This window comes from Leiobunum rupestre, chromosome 10, assembly GCF_980474605.1.
Source record: "Leiobunum rupestre chromosome 10, qqLeiRupe1.1.hap1, whole genome shotgun sequence".
NCBI lineage: Eukaryota > Metazoa > Arthropoda > Arachnida > Opiliones > Sclerosomatidae > Leiobunum > Leiobunum rupestre.
Genome location: NC_143393.1, coordinates 43,154,508 through 43,170,484, shown reverse-complemented (window position 1 = coordinate 43,170,484; position 15,977 = coordinate 43,154,508).

Here is a 15,977-nt window from a genome sequence, read left to right as displayed (position 1 = left end):
TTCAGACTTTTTACCCCCTCGCTATTACATTGCCCACCGCAACTAGGGAATCGCGAGGTTAGACGGGAGCCCGTAGGAATCTCGCCGCATTTCCAATCTAGGGTACGTAGCAGGCTTGGAAATAAGCGGTGGTCACTGGGTCAAAGACCAGTTTATTAATTGCTTGGAACAGTTTTTTTATTCAGAAGCTAGGGGTTCACTGGTCCAGTGTCCAGTTTATTAATTTAAAATTATCTACCGTATTATTAACCAACTGGTCTACGTGACCACTTAAATAATTCAAGAGTTGGGAGTCACTGGCCAAATAGACCAGTTTAGAAATAAACCTTATTTCCAAGCCTGGTACGTAGTCTAGATTATCTTTACCGCCTTTTCTACCTCTCTCTCTCGCCCGACTCCCGTAACAAACGGCCACGCCGGCCGCCGCGTTAACCTATGAAACCTTTTTGTACTTTATACTTTACTTATTTAACCGTAATAAACAGTTATCACTTTAAACAAAGATAATCTAGACTACGTACCCTAGATTGGAAATACGGCGAGATTCCTACGGGCTCCCGTCTAACCTCGCGATTCCCTAGTTGCGGGGGGCAATGTAATAGCGAGGGGGTAAAAAGTCTGAAAAATTCAGTTCGGTTCAGTTTTAAATCTCGTAAAAATCGGGACGGGAGGACGAGGCCCGAGGTTTCGACCAAGTTTCAGCGTAAATTTTCTTTATTTTACTGATTGGAATTTTATTTTACCAAGGTGTAAATATTGGAAAATCTTGCCAATTCAAAAGTTGTAAGAACTATCACAAATCATCTTTAATCATAAGTTGGGTTAAATTGAAATTGTAGCGAAGTTTATTAATAACGTTGGTGCCTTCAATTGTAAATATGGACAAGTAGGCCTAATGGAATGCTTCATTTGTCATCATTTTTTATTGGATTTACCTTAATTAGAGATCGGCGTTTGAATAAGAAATTATCCAATTAATTATTTTTATTCATAACCGCAAATTATCCAAAAAATATACGAAAAAATCGATTATTTTTGTATGTTAAATCGTTGTTTATTCGTATAAAATGTTCATAAAAAACAGTTAACCAAACTTTTTATGGTTAATCGAAATTTTGCCGATTAATTTATTCGTTCCGCCGACCTCTAGCCTTAATTTTTTTCTAAGCAAAGCTGTTTAAAAAGAATAAAAATATAGAAAAACATTTGAAATTAAGCATTTAAAACTTATTTTTACAAAAGGTAAATCAGTAGATTCAATCTCTTCATTGAGCAAAGATATTAATTTTGAAGCGTTGTTTAAAGTTTACCCCTGAAATTATATTTAAAACAAACAATTTATGACTACATCGATGATAATTAAAATTGTAATACTAACCATTCGGCTTTTTAGATTCGGGTTGTTTCTTTTGACAATAAGCGTGATCCCTTTTTAGCCCGAGGTCCATATATCGAAGCAGACGAACCCGCTGAAACTTTTCAGACTAAACTTCCACCCCCACCTCTCCCACTAGGGAATCGCATGAGACAACGCTTTTCGCGTACGTTTCTACACCCTGGCTTTAAATACGCCTAATAATTTAATTAAGGAGAACTAGACCACGACGCCGAATTTCTGACGCTAACACTTATGACCAGTGACCCCCCAGCTTATGAATTGTTAAACTGGTCTTATATAAAATGTTCTAACAGAGAGGGTAAAGTCGCTTCGCTATAGCACGGCCAACTTAGATCCACTGCTACTCGCACTAGAAGGCCCCCCAGCTTTAATTTCCTCCCATGTTAACGACCGTATGAGGAAAAGCCGATTTACGCGGGAAAATTCCGCTTGGCACGCTAGGAACCGGGACAACCCTTCTAATGTTATCCTACGGGGAAAATGTTTCGAAACAGTCCCACTTTTAGGAACCATTTCCCTTATCTTTGCAATATTGTTCAACGCTGAGATTTTAATATGATTTGAAGTAAGGTTTTAGCTTTATTTTAAGACTATGTTTGTAATTTTCCGATCTTTGGTTCGCGTACAATCTTCTTTTAAAATCGACCAAAATTTTATGGCGAGGAATTGACTCCGTATCGAAAATAAGCCTCGGCGACATCTTACGCGCCTGATTGAAAACTAAACATAAATTCCACTAGTAAGTATTTCAAACTCTGTATTAAATTTTAAAAACTTGTCTTATATTAAATTTCATAGTTTTACAAATTTAATTTAATTTCTTGTAACAAATTTCACGTGAAATATAAAAGTGTTTTAGATAAAATTTAAAGTTTCAAAACTTTTCGACTAACTGGTTTGTATTGTAGGTGTTTAACTTTTTAATTTTTTTTATAAATATTGTGTATCAAATGGTCCAGAAGAGGAGGAACTAAGCGATTCATAATGGTTTTATCCAATTTCTCAGTGTGTTGTTGATTGTTACTATCACAAATTAATACAAAACACTGTATTAGCTTAGGTTGTATCAGAGACAGCAAACTTTAACCATTTGAAATAATGTTTTGAACAGTTTAATAATAATAAAACGTAAAAATTTAAGTAATAAAATATTAACTAAAGTAAAAAATAGAACCCAAGTTGTATTATCAGATAATCTGAGATATTTTATTTTGTGTTCTTAGCTTTACATTTTTTAATCTCGCGCCGCGCAAGATGACGCCGAGGCTTATTTTCGATACGGAGTCAATTCCTCGCCTTAAAATTTTGGTCGATTTTAAAAGAAGATTGTACGCGAACCAAAGATCGGAAAATTACAAACATAGTCTTACAATAAAGCTAAAACCTTACTTCAAATCATATTAAAATCTCAGCGTTGAACAATATTGCAAAGATAAGGGAAAAGTTTCCTAAAAGTGGGACTGTTTCGAAAAATTTTCCCCGTAGGATAACATTAGAAGGGTTGTCCCGGTTCCTAGCGTGCCAAGCGTAATTTTCCCGCGTAAATCGGCTTTTCCTCATACGGTCGTTAACATGGGAGGAAATTAAAGCTGGGGGGCCTTCTAGTGCGAGTAGCAGTGGATCTAAGTTGGCCGTGGCTATAGAGAGGCGCCTCTCTTTCAAAAATCCGTCGCATGATTTTTTTTCGCTAAAATGTCCACTAGTCTTGGACGTTTGAGGGCGCTACTATCACCGTTCGCCTCGAGCGGCGCTCGATTCAATATTAGGCGTAGAACGACGCAAAAAGTTTTCAAATTGTTGGATAAATTAACATCAATAAACCTTTTAATTATGTATTGTTCGGCGAAAAATTGTTCTTCAACTAAGAAAATTAAGTCTCGTTTATCTTTTTTTAAGTTTCCAAGGGATAAAGAGCGGTAAATACGCGTTTTTATTATATTAGCTTATATTCTCATATATTTAACTTTCAAACTTTTAGTTCTACATTGTGGCTGCAAAATGTTAACAATGACAAACTCTTACATAAAACAACTGAATATTTGTACACAAACCATACACTTTGTTCTCTCCATTTTACTGACGATTGTTTCATGAATGTAAAAACCAGAAATAGACTAACAACATTTGCTATACCAACTATTTTTGGCAATAATGAAGATCAAATTTCAGTTTCCCCTTCGCCTATTAAAGGTATAAAAACATCTACCAGGAGAACTTGCTTCTTAATATTTAATTTATTAATAATTATTCCAACAAGTAGTAAAGGAAAACCAAACAAATGAACATGGGTTAGAAGATATCTCAAAAGAAAACACATTGGCTACACACGGGTCAGAGTTAAATGGGACTAAACAAATTCTCCAAATGCACAATTACGCTTTGCCTAATGAATCAAATTGTCAAAATGGTAATTTAAATTTGAAGTTGTAACCCAGATAAATCCCAGATTTAAATTGATAAAACATTTCAGTAGATAAACTTAATGGCAATGGGAAAAGAATTTTGGATTTAAACCCAGAATTGATATTCTCAACTAAACGCATTCAAATTGAACACAATTATAACCATCCAAACGAAAGCTACCCTTCAAATATTGACAATGAATATGGTAAGATAAGAGTTTTGATATTTATTGAAATTAATTTAACTAAACTACTTAAATTATTACACTAGAACCAAATATAGGAGGAGAAATAGAAATTGTAGTTTCGGAAAAGCAAGTCAAAAATAAGTCAGTTCAAACCAAAGTATTTAAAACCAAAAGAGAGTTAAACCTTCTTAAAAGACTTAATAAGAAAAATGCAAAAATCCTAAGAATGAAAAAGCAGTTAGCAAGTATGAAAGTTAAACTGGCAGACAGTAAAAATATATGCGATGTCACAAATGCTACTAGGTTCTTATCTGACTTTGCTAAGGAATTATTTGATTCTGAATTGAAACTAAGACAAAGAAACAAAAAGGGAAGGAGATACTCAACACTGTTAAAGAAATGGGCTCTTTCTCTTTTTTATCACAGCCCTCAGGCATACAGAATGTGGCAAGGTGTTTTATGCCTTCCAACAAAGAGAACGCTGAAGAAATGGTTAGCTCACATAAAAATTGAACCTGGATTCGACCACAAAACGCTTGAGGCCGTGAAAATAAAATTTCAAAATAAGAAAATTAGTGAAAGAGTGGTAGTACTTTCTTTTGACGAAATGAGCTTAAAAGAAAAACTAAATTACAATCATGGAAACGACATCATTGAAGGTTTTGTGGATTTTGGTCCTTACGGAAGAACCAAGCAGTATGCAAATCAAGCTCTTGTATTCATAATTAAAGGCATAAAGCTAAAATGGAAACAACCAATTGGTTACTTTCTAACAAAAGATGCTTGCCCAGGGCAGACATTAAATCTTTTGCTTCACGACTGCATAACTCACCTAAAAAATATTGGACTCATTGTCAAAGCTGTGGTTTGTGACCAAGGGACGGGAAACCAAACTTTGTTCAGAAGTATGGGGATATCAGTTGAAAAGCCATACATTAAAACTGATGATGAGAAAATTCATTTCTTCTTTGATCCTCCCCATCTCTTAAAAAGTGTGAGGAACAATTTCAAACGATATCCAATTATGGTGGACGACAACGTAGTTTCTTGGAAAGATCTTGAAAATTTCTTTGAATTAGATCAAAAAATTGGAAAGTTTCGAAGCGCTCATAAGCTGACACACAAACACATTAATTTACCTGCATTTTCCAATATGAAAGTCAGTTTAGCAGCCCAAATATTTAGCCGGAGTGTCGCCAATTGCATTGAAACGGCATGCTCTTTGGGATTAGGAGACTTAACATTAAACAGCACTTTCACAGCCGAGTTCCTTCTACACATGAACGACCTTTTTGATTTGTTCAATAGCAGGACGTTAAACAATGAAACCATCTGTAAGAGAGGAATGAGTGATAAATCAATCCATATTCAAATGTTGAGTGACAAATTAGAATGGTTTAACACATGGAAGCCTCAAAACTGCAGGTATAAAACCCTTCCTTGTATAGAAGGGTGGAAACTCTCAATTCAGTCTTTGCTATTCCTGTGGAAAGATCTAAAGGATAATTTTAGTTTTGAATTATTATTAACAGGAAGGGTTAGTCAAGACTTTCTAGAAAATTTCTTTGGTTCTATTCGTCAAAAAGGAGGCAATAGAGATCATCCAAATTCTCAACAATTTCGGGCAGCATACCGAGCTGCATCGGTCAATAATCTCTTAAAACCTGCAGATTCAAATTGCATCGATGATTTGGATAACTTCATTTTAAACATACATTCCTTTAAGGAATCAGCTCCAGGACCAGAAGAGGATTCATCTGATTTTGAAAAATATGGAGTCTTACATGTTCAAGGGCAATGCTCTGAAGAAGACTTAGAAATTTGTAATTCCATTGAAAGTCCCAACCTGCTCAAAGAAAATGTCCTTAGTTATATATCAGGATACCTAATTCATCGCTGTTTTTTAAATCACCAATGTCCTTCTTGCATCAGTCAACTAAGGCAAGACAATCCAATTCTTGATCCAACTAATGTGCTTGCTTATTTTAAGGCATTCAAATCCAACAAAAACTCTTCTTTTGGTAGCATCATTGTACCAACTGCCAATTTCTTGGATTTTGTAACAAAGGTAAATGAGATATTTGACACCAGTTTCAAACTATTATCACACATGACAAATTTTAAAGGCCGCTTACAAAGATTCATAGCACGGAGAAATGAATGGTTCCAGGCTCCTGAAGGTTCCAGATGCGCAACTGTGTTTCAAAACATGATATCTTTTTTTGTAGAGTTCTGCATAAATAGTACCCTTAAAAAACAAGATCTTGATCACCAATATACAAAAACACAGAAAAGATTGGACAGAAAACTATTAAAAATACAACACTGAACGTTATTTATCCATGCAAAGATATTCGTATTGAATTACCATTTATTTCATATTTACATAACTTATAAAAATTAATTATTTTATTTTAAATTATATTATTATTATAATTTATTCCACTAAACTTCCTTGTTAGACTTCTTCTGTTCCCACCAAGTCTTCCTGTTCATCTAAGACCTGGCCTCTCTTACAATTTCCCGATTTTCTCGTGAATTTTTAACTATTAAAAATATTGGAGTTTTTATTATTGAAATATTGTAATTAGTAATTTTTTGTACTTACATTTCTAATGATATCCACTATTTTTTTAAAGAATTCAAAATAACAATTGAAGAAAAAGTAATTGCAGCTGTTTTGTTTTTATTTATAATTAATTGTTTTCAGTGGCGCCATCGAACGTCTAAGACTAATATAACGGGTCGTCTGCTTCTTCTAGGCGCTCGCGCTTCAAAAACGTACGACAAAATTATAACATTGCAGGAATAGGAAGAGGCGCCTCTCTATAGCGAAGCGACTTTACCCTCTCTGGTTCTAATGTCATTTATATGCCTAAAAAAAACATATACTACATGTTTAGAAAATAGATTATGTTGGTAACATTAACTTTACACGTATTCAAAATAGTTAACTTTATTTTACGAGTACCACCAGAATAGTACAATATAGTATTATCTCACCTAAGACTACTACCAGAGTCTAGAAGACCCTCGTAATTTACCGTATTACCTCTCTTTCTCTAGGCCCCGTAGGCCGTAACTACAGAGTCCCCGGTCCGTTACCGCGTAGCCAGGTAGCCTACCGTTCTCGGGGGCAAGCGAGACTAGAGGATTGAGGGTTCGAGGCCAGAGGGGGGTTAGACAGTTCGACTCGTTCAAGGGATGCGAGCGAAGGGACTCTAAATAAAATCTCGACGTGCGGCCCCGGCGGTAGTAAGAGGAGTCGCTGTACATAGAAATCCAGTGAATATTGAAATCCAAATTGATATAAACCTTGAATTAATAGGTCATCTCTTATTATTTGGAATTATTAAACTGGCCACCTTCTGTTTTTTTGTTATTATTTCGAATTAATAAACTGGACACGGTGACCAGTGACCCCCCAAATTTTGAATAAATAAACTGGTCTGAGCAGTTAATTAACTGGTCTTTGACCACCTGACCACCGTTATTTCCAAGGCTGCCTGCCCTATAGCCTCGCCTATTATAGCAGACGAATTTTTTTAGAAGTTAAGAAACCTTGAATTGATGAAGCCAGGATTAATTAAATTGCCGAAGCTGTGGGACAAACCTAATTTGCCAAGATCATACGAAAACATACTTTACCAACTCCAATTTCTCTCTGGCGCATGTGGACTTTGCGTCATTCCTTTAAGCAATCACCTATATTTTGATACACCCAGGTTGAACAACAAAATTTAATTTTTCAGAATGATTACAAATGAATGTAATACCATAAGTAAAGTTATAAGAAGAGAAATTTATCATATATTATTTTGATTTCCAATAGATGAGAATGTATAGTAGTAAGAAACACTAATAGAAATAAACCAAATTTTATTACCATAAGTAATAAACAAATTTTAATACCAAAGTAATAAACAAAATTTTACAAAATTTTATTACCTTAAGTAATAAACAATATTTTACAATATTTTATTACCATAATTAAAAAACAAAATTTTATTAATATAAGTAATAAACAAAATTTTATTAACATAAGTAATCTAATATTTATACTACTTAACGTACTTCAATATTAATTATAAATTAATCAATGCAATTTTAATCGCAATTAATAATACAAACATATACCAAACAAACAGCAGTGTTTATTTAGAGCTCGGGGAAACGGATAAATTAACCGACAAAATTTCCATTAATCATAAAAAATTTGATTAACTGTTTATTTATGGATATCTTTCGCCACTATTATACGATTTAATACGCTACAAATAAACTTTAATTCGGATAATTTTGGGATATGGTTATAAAAAAATGAAACAAAAAATTTATTATCTGAACGCCGAGCCCTACGTTATTTGGTAAGTTACCAACTTCGCTAAATGCGTTTTCAATGGGGCGAATTTGTCTTATTAAATATAGTGTGTATATTTCGTCTGTAACAGGAAATACCGGTACAAATGCTTTCCATACCAAGACTAACCATAAGGCCGGTGCCTTTGAGTCATTTGTTTCCCTGGTATGCCGGGGTATACTAACCTCAAGGGCAAATATTGGTAATTTACCAACTTCGCTTAAAGCCTTATCAATGGACCGTTATCCTCGATTTATTTTATTGTACCACCAAATACCGGTAAAAATGCTTTCCATATCAAGAGTTCTAATGTGACCGGTGCCTTTGAGCCGTTTTTTCCCTGGTATGCCGGGTAAACTAACCTCCAGGGGCGATTATTGGTAATTTACCAACTTCGCTTCAAGCCTTTTTAATGGATCGTTTTAATCCTCGATTTATTTTAATGTACCACCGATAACCGGTACAAATACTTTCCAAACCAGGACTAACCATATGGCCGGTGCCTTTGGGCCATTTGTTTCCCTGGTATGCTGGGGTAAACTAACCTCCAGGGGAGATTATTGGTAATTTACCAACTTCGCTTAAAGCCTTCCTCGATTTATTTTATTGTACGACCGAATACCGGTACAAATGCTTTCCATACCAGGACTAACCATATGGCCGGTGCCTTTGAGCCATTTGTTTCCCTGGTATGCCGGGGTATACTAACCTCCACGGGCAAATATTGGTAATTTACCAACTTCGCTTAAAGCCTTATCAATGGACCGTTATCCTTGATTTATTTTATTGTACCTCCAAATACCGGTACAAATGCTTTTCATGACAAGACTAACCATATGGCTGGTGCCTTTGAGCCATTTGTTTCCCTGGTATGCCGGGGTAAACTAACCTCCAGGGTAGATTATTGGTAATTTACCAACTTCGCTTAAAGCCTTATCAATGGACCGTTATCCTCGATTTATTTTATTGTACCACCGAATACCGGTACACATTCTTTCTATACCAAGACTAACCATAAGGCCGGTGCCTTTGAGTCATTTGTTTCCCTGGTATGCCGGGGTATACTAACCTCAAGGGGCAAATATTGGTAATTTACCAACTTCGCTTAAAGCCTTATCAATGGACCGTTATCCTCGATTTATTTTATTGTACCACCAAATACCGGTAAAAATGCTTTCCATATCAAGAGTTCTAATGTGGCCGGTGCCTTTGAGCCGTTTTTTCCCTGGTATGCCGGGTAAACTAACCTCCAGGGGCGATTATTGGTAATTTACCAACTTCGCTTAAAGCCTTTTTAATGGATCGTTTTAATCCTCGATTTATTTTAATGTACCACCGATAACCGGTACAAATACTTTCCAAACCAGGACTAACCATATGGCCGGTGCCTTTGAGCCATTTGTTTCCCTGGTATGCCGGGGTAAACTAACCTCCAGGGGAGATTATTGGTAATTTACCAACTTCGCTTAAAGCCTTATCAATGGACCGTTATCCTCGATTTATTTTATTGTACCACCAAATACCGGTACAAATGCTTTCCATATCAAGAGTTCTAATGTGGCCGGTGCCTTTGAGCCATTTTTTTCCCTGGTATGCCGGGTAAACTAACCTCCAGGGGTGATTATTGGTAATTTACCAACTTCGCTTAAAGCCTTTTTAATGGATCGTTTTAATCCTCGATTTATTTTAATGTACCACCGATAACCGGTACAAATACTTTCCAAACCAGGACTAACCATATGGCCGGTGCCTTTGAGCCATTTGTTTCCCTGGTATGCCGGGGTATACTAACCTCAAGGGGCAAATATTGGTAATTTACCAACTTCGCTTAAAGCCTTATCAATGGACCGTTATCCTCGATTTATTTTATTGTACCACCAAATACCGGTACAAATGCTTTCCATATCAAGAGTTCTAATGTGGCCGGTGCCTTTGAGCCATTTTTTTCCCTGGTATGCCGGGTAAACTAACCTCCAGGGGTGATTATTGGTAATTTACCAACTTCGCTTAAAGCCTTTTTAATGGATCGTTTTAATCCTCGATTTATTTTAATGTACCACCGATAACCGGTACAAATACTTTCCAAACCAGGACTAACCATATGGCCGGTGCCTTTGAGCCATTTGTTTCCCTGGTATGCCGGGGTAAACTAACCTCCAGGGGCGATTATTGGTAATTTACCAATTGGTTTTCGTAAAATATAGCCGCGGTATCGCGGTTTTTTTTGGAAAAAGTTGTTTGATATTTTCGGTTGTAATTTTTTACCGTGTTTATTCTCTTATTTTATCTCGGAATAGGCATTATTTTTCATTTTAATTTAACAGCCGACTCTCGTTGGCTCACTCTTTATCCTACCATAACGCGTGTTTTGGATCAGTGGGACGAACTCTCTTTACACTTTCAGTTAGCTTCCGATAAAGAAAGTTGTTATACCGCGAGCCAATTAGCTGCTATGTACAAAGATATGTCAAACAAAGCCAGTATAATATTTATGAAATACGCCGTGTATGACTTTCATCAAACAAATTTGCTATTTCAGTCAGAAAAGGCAACACATTGCAAACAATTTGTAGATTTACAACACTTCATTTAAAATTTGCTGAATTAAACGTCGCCATAGTATCAAATTTTAAAGAAAAATTTATGGCATTTTTTGACACTGCCTATAAGGAGGTCATAGAAAGATTTCCATCTAATACGAAACTTTAGATGGCCATGGAAAACCTAGCGCCTGAAAGAGTTCCTTCCCATTTTAAAACTCCTTTCGCTGAAATAGCTGACCTTAAAAAATTCCTTCCTATTAAGAAATTTTATATATACGAAAAACAATGGGAAAATTGCCCTTAGTAGATTGAAAAAAAGTTCATTTTTTAGCAACTGGAGAAACGACATTCGACGCAATCGCTTTTTGGAACTGTGTTTTATATTACATAGATAATAATAGTGAGACTTTCTGCTTTAAATAAATTGCACAATTAATAATTAATTTCCTTCGTCTTCCTTTGAGCAATGCTCCAGTTAAGAGATTGTTTTCAAGAGTGAATTTTTTGAAAAACGATGTTCGGAACAGAATGAGTGTGGAGTTATTACCGAGGGGCTGACCACTATACGTAATCGGTGTAGCTTGACAGTATTAAAGTGATTACGTAATCGATTACAGATTTAGCACTACCAAAGGCTCTACTCGCGGTAATCGGTGTACAGAATTTAAGCCCCTCGGTTATTACAAAATCTACTTTATGTCCATTACCATAATTGTTGATAAACAAACTTTAAGTTTCTGAATACGAGCCAACTAAGGCTACGTTAAGCAAATTCAACAGTAAAATATACTGTTTTAAATAAAAAATAAAGGATAATAAACACTTGAATTTTTAAATGCTACATTCATTCATTTATTCATACATCTTTCGCCATTTATTTTGTAATTTAAAATGCCGCGGGTTATATTTGATTTCCGCGGGTTTTTCCCCCTTGGCCGCGGGATAGGCTCTCCGAAAGTTGGCAACTCTGGATATCACTGTCGCTTTTCTTATTCTGAGCTTCTTGGCCCACGTTTGTCACGTTTGTGATAATTTAGCCTATTTAGTAATTTGGTTACTTGTATGAGCTTACTTTGAGTTTATGATTGATTTCCTTAAGGTTAGTTCTTTTCTTATTTATTTTTCTTTATAACTTTAAGTTTAATTAATAAAAAAGGCGAAGCCTTGGCGGAATTTTTAGTAATTAACCTACTTCTGGTTTGGGGAGTAGCTAACTACAAGTTTTTCTTTAAACGACCTTTTGTCAAGCTTTGAGTGGCAGACGTGTACGCCCTAAGAAATACAAAAAATAGTGCGTTGAAGAAAATGAGAGATTAATCAATCTGAGACGAATCTCGGAATTGGGAATGCTACACAGGTGGGGCTCTACAGAATTATTTGTAGGTGCGCCATAGCAAATGTTGAGTTGGCACGGGCCCATTAATATCCCACTCCCTAGAACCGCGCCTGATGCTTCAGATTACAGAGATAATCAGACGCTGGCTGTTTCAAGGCTAAGCGGACCCATCTCTACCATTGGCCCGGGTTAGGTAGGGCTATGCCCTAGGGCGTCGCGCTCCGGAGGGGCGTCGTTTGCAGGCCCGTCTTAAGACCTTTTGGTATATATATATATATATATAATATATATATATATATATATAATATATATATATATATAATATATATATATATATAATATATATATATATATAATATATATATATATATATATAATATATATATATATAAGAAAAACTTGTAGTTAGCTACTCCCCAAACCAGAAGTAGGTTAATTACTAAAAATTCCGCCAAGGCTTCGCCTTTTTTATTAATTAAACTTAAAGTTATAAAGAAAAATAAATAAGAAAAGAACTAACCTTAAGGAAATCAATCATAAACTCAAAGTAAGCTCATACAAGTAACCAAATTACTAAATAGGCTAAATTATCACAAACGTGACAAACGTGGGCCAAGAAGCTCAGAATAAGAAAAGCGACAGTGATATCCAGAGTTGCCAACTTTCGGAGAGCCTATCCCGCGGCCAAGGGGGAAAAACCCGCGGAAATCAAATATAACCCGCGGCATTTTAAATTACAAAATAAATGGCGAAAGATGTATGAATAAATGAATGAATGTAGCATTTAAAAATTCAAGTGTTTATTATCCTTTATTTTTTATTTAAAACAGTATATTTTACTGTTGAATTTGCTTAACGTAGCCTTAGTTGGCTCGTATTCAGAAACTTAAAGTTTGTTTATCAACAATTATGGTAATGGACATAAAGTAGATTTTGTAATAACCGAGGGGCTTAAATTCTGTACACCGATTACCGCGAGTAGAGCCTTTGGTAGTGCTAAATCTGTAATCGATTACGTAATCACTTTAATACTGTCAAGCTACACCGATTACGTATAGTGGTCAGCCCCTCGGTAATAACTCCACACTCATTCTGTTCCGAACATCGTTTTTCAAAAAATTCACTCTTGAAAACAATCTCTTAACTGGAGCATTGCTCAAAGGAAGACGAAGGAAATTAATTATTAATTGTGCAATTTATTTAAAGCAGAAAGTCTCACTATTATTATCTATGTAATATAAAACACAGTTCCAAAAAGCGATTGCGTCGAATGTCGTTTCTCCAGTTGCTAAAAAATGAACTTTTTTTCAATCTACTAAGGGCAATTTTCCCATTGTTTTTCGTATATATAAAATTTCTTAATAGGAAGGAATTTTTTAAGGTCAGCTATTTCAGCGAAAGGAGTTTTAAAATGGGAAGGAACTCTTTCAGGCGCTAGGTTTTCCATGGCCATCTAAAGTTTCGTATTAGATGGAAATCTTTCTATGACCTCCTTATAGGCAGTGTCAAAAAATGCCATAAATTTTTCTTTAAAATTTGATACTATGGCGACGTTTAATTCAGCAAATTTTAAATGAAGTGTTGTAAATCTACAAATTGTTTGCAATGTGTTGCCTTTTCTGACTGAAATAGCAAATTTGTTTGATGAAAGTCATACACGGCGTATTTCATAAATATTATACTGGCTTTGTTTGACATATCTTTGTACATAGCAGCTAATTGGCTCGCGGTATAACAACTTTCTTTATCGGAAGCTAACTGAAAGTGTAAAGAGAGTTCGTCCCACTGATCCAAAACACGCGTTATGGTAGGATAAAGAGTGAGCCAACGAGAGTCGGCTGTTAAATTAAAATGAAAAATAATGCCTATTCCGAGATAAAATAAGAGAATAAACACGGTAAAAAATTACAACCGAAAATATCAAACAACTTTTTCCAAAAAAAACCGCGATACCGCGGCTATATTTTACGAAAACCAATTGGTAAATTACCAATAATCGCCCCTGGAGGTTAGTTTACCCCGGCATACCAGGGAAACAAATGGCTCAAAGGCACCGGCCATATGGTTAGTCCTGGTTTGGAAAGTATTTGTACCGGTTATCGGTGGTACATTAAAATAAATCGAGGATTAAAACGATCCATTAAAAAGGCTTTAAGCGAAGTTGGTAAATTACCAATAATCACCCCTGGAGGTTAGTTTACCCGGCATACCAGGGAAAAAAATGGCTCAAAGGCACCGGCCACATTAGAACTCTTGATATGGAAAGCATTTGTACCGGTATTTGGTGGTACAATAAAATAAATCGAGGATAACGGTCCATTGATAAGGCTTTAAGCGAAGTTGGTAAATTACCAATATTTGCCCCTTGAGGTTAGTATACCCCGGCATACCAGGGAAACAAATGACTCAAAGGAACCGGCCATATGGTTAGTCCTGGTTTGGAAAGTATTTGTACCGGTATTCGGTCGTACAATAAAATAAATCGAGGATTAAAACGGTCCATTAAAAAGGCTTTAAGCGAAGTTGGTAAATTACGAATAATCGCCCCTGGAGGTTAGTTTACCCGGAATACCAGGGAAACAAATGGCTCAAAGGAACCAGCCATATGGTTAGTCCTGGTTTGGAAAGTATTTGTACCGGTATTCGGTGGTACAATAAAATAAATCGAGGATAACGGTCCATTGATAAGGCTTTAAGCGAAGTTGGTAAATTACCAATAATCGCCCCTGGAGGTTAGTTTACCCCGGCATACCAGGGAAACAAATGGCTCAAAGGAACTGGCCATATCGTTAGTCCTGGTTTGGAAAGTATTTGTACCGGTATTCGGTGGTACAATAAAATAAATCGAGGATTAAAACGGTCCATTAAAAAGGCTTGAAGCGAAGTTGGTAAATTACCAATAATCACCCCTGGAGGTTAGTTTACCCGGCATACCAGGGAAAAAAATGGCTCAAAGGCACCGGCCACATTAGAACTCTTGATATGGAAAGCATTTGTACCGGTATTTGGTGGTACAATAAAATAAATCGAGGATAACGGTCCATTGATAAGGCTTTAAGCGAAGTTGGTAAATTACCAATAATCGCCCCTGGAGGTTAGTTTACCCCGGCATACCAGGGAAACAAATGGCTCAAAGGCACCGGCCATATGGTTAGTCCTGGTTTGGAAAGTATTTGTACCGGTTATCGGTGGTACATTAAAATAAATCGAGGATTAAAACGATCCATTAAAAAGGCTTTAAGCGAAGTTGGTAAATTACCAATAATCTCCCCTGGAGGTTAGTGTACCCCGGCATACCAGGGAAACAAATGGCTCAAAGGCACCGGCCATATGGTTAGTCTTGGTATGGAAAGCATTTGTACCGGTATTTGGTGGTACAATAAAATAAATCGAGGATAACGGTCCATTGATAAGGCTTTAAGCGAAGTTGGTAAATTACGAATAATCGCCCCTGGAGGTTTGTTTACCCGGCATACCAGGGAAACAAATAGCTCAAAGGCACCGGCCACATGATAACTCTTGATATGGAAACATTTGTACCGGTATTTGGTGGTACAATAAAATAAATCGAGGATAACGGTCCATTGATAAGGCTTTAAGCGAAGTTGGTAAATTACCAATAATCACCCCTGGAGGTTAGTTTACCCGGCATACCAGGGAAAAAAATGGCTCAAAGGCACCGGCCATATGGTTAGTCCTGGTTTGGAAAGTATTTGTACCGGTTATCGGTGGTACATTAAAATAAATCG